Source organism: Haplochromis burtoni, unplaced genomic scaffold (assembly GCF_018398535.1).
Source record: "Haplochromis burtoni strain Fernald_Lab_line unplaced genomic scaffold, NCSU_Asbu1 Contig_33, whole genome shotgun sequence".
Taxonomy (NCBI): Eukaryota; Metazoa; Chordata; class Actinopteri; order Cichliformes; family Cichlidae; genus Haplochromis; species Haplochromis burtoni.
The window spans coordinates 1043184-1045348 of NW_024582394.1; the positions used below are offsets into that span (position 1 = coordinate 1043184).

At 39.9% G+C, this 2165-nt stretch overlaps 1 long non-coding RNA gene across 1 annotated transcript; it reads left to right on the forward strand.

The window, feature by feature from the left end:
• Positions 1-402: 402 nt before the first annotated feature.
• Positions 403-1868, forward strand: LOC121814293. Its single transcript, XR_006054254.1, has 2 exons — positions 403-730; positions 1355-1868. It is a non-coding gene; the product is annotated as an uncharacterized LOC121814293 (long non-coding RNA).
• The last annotated feature ends 297 nt before the right edge of the window (positions 1869-2165 follow it).

Sequence of the window (2165 nt, forward strand, 5' to 3'; positions counted from 1 at the left end):
CTTGACATCACATCAAATACATTTAGTTGTCCATTTTTAACCTGATGGGTTTAGATTTGTATTGTTGATTGTCATTTATGCTTAGAAATATTTAACCATGTATGCTTAGAGGTGTATAATCAATTGTGCAGTGATAGGATGTGTGATCTTTAGCAGGCTGCAAAGGCTTGGTGTGCATTACACACTGGAATGCACACCTACATCCTGGGAGCATGAGAAGAGATCGTACCTTGTTTTATTTTTTTATGGTAGGATTAACGTAGCTAGTCTTCTTTTAGACTAGCAGGTTTAGGGAAGTCGATTTATGGGGTCACACTCTGACCCCCCCCCACACACACACACACACACACACACATCATACTATGAATGTTTATGTTAATGACCTTGCATTCTGTCACAATAGGGCTTCGGAGTTGACGTCACGCCGCAATGCATTGTGGGAGCGCGGCGGCATTTTCGGGGTCTACGAATCAAAACAAACACACTGTGTTGGAACGACGATTACAAGATGCTTAAAAGCTGCTCAAACGAGAATGGACTGTATAGAGACCGATTGCGTCCAGAGGCGAAGCGGCGGTACTTGCAGAAAATAGCTGCAGTGGAAATGTGGACCCGTATGAAATACGGCCGTGGAGTAGAAACCCTGAAGACCAACCGCTATTGACGTAGCCTGACATATTTCATACCTTGTCTGTGGAGTCAGCGCGTACAAGTGGTCATTCAAACAAAGGTAAGTCAGCTCGAGTACTGCGTGTAAAATGTGTTTGATTTCCCTGCAAACATTCACATTAGTGCAGCATAAATTCATTCATGAGGGGAAATTACAGTGAGAACATGTGGAGGCTGTTAGAGGGATAACATAGTGAGTTCAGTGCATTGATGAGACATTGTCCTGAAGCATTTAGTTATTCTTTATGGTTAAAGAAATTGCAATGTTTTATTCATATTTATTATAAATAATCCTAATTACACATCTTGCTTCCATATTTGTATCTTGTGTCACTAAAAATACATTTTATTTTAGTTTTATATATTGATCAATGACCTGCAGAATCTCCTTATCATATTAAGTGATTCATAATTGTCACTTTATGCTTTCTCCATCTCTACAGTGATGACATCCTTGCATTACATACTTTAGGTTCATTTTCTGCAGGCAGGTTTCTGACAGAACAGACAGATTTAGACTATAACCTGCAGCGTTCTATAGATGGACACATAAAGAAATGAAAAATGACATGTCTGTGCTAACTTTCTAAACACTTTTTACATTTATGATAAAGTAGATAAAACACATTTGTGTCGGCCTTGGCTCATAGTTCTTGTCTTTAAATGAACTTTGTGTGTGTTTCAGGTGCTGCACTCTAAGACTGAATGAACCAGCATTGCAGCCATGGGTCACTGTGAGCATCACAGGGAAGGTTGAAGCCGCCCGCTGCAGCTGCATGGCCGGAGTCGCAGAGACCTGCAGCCATGTCGCTGCTCTTCTGTCTAAAGTAGATGGAACAGTGTTGATCCGTGGCACAAGGACTGTTACACATGAACCTGCATACTGGGTTTGCTGGGTAATGTGACCAAGATACAGCCAGAGGTTGGCCATAAGATAGACTTCTCCTCTTCAGCTGCCCAAAAAAAGGCTCTTGATCAAAACATACACAGACAATCTGTAGTGACAGGGAAAAGGAGCCTCAAAACAGAAAAATCCCACCTGCTACTGTGGAGGAGTTGTCACTGCTATAATGCCATCATGTTTTATCTAGGGGTCTAGATGTATGCCTGTAGTGCACTGCCGTGTAAATAATTTGCATTTACTGAATATGTACTGACTGAGTCCCGCTGTTCAAAAGTTGAATAAAGAAACAAAATAATTTTGCCTTTTTTTTTTTTTATTAAAACCACTTTATAGAACATCACATCAGTTACAGTGATGATGTCATTTACAGTTTACAAATGACAAAATGTTTACAAAAATCATGAGTGTTTACATGATATCACCCACTACTAACATTACTTTATTTACTGTATCTTTTGAAAAAATAACAGCACAAGACTTAAGAATATTTAACAGGAGCAGGTTTCATTCTTCTCTGGTTTTATTATCACACTGTTCACCAAACGCAGCAAACCTTCACCATCTTATCCAGGAGGGTCACCTCTTCACCCTC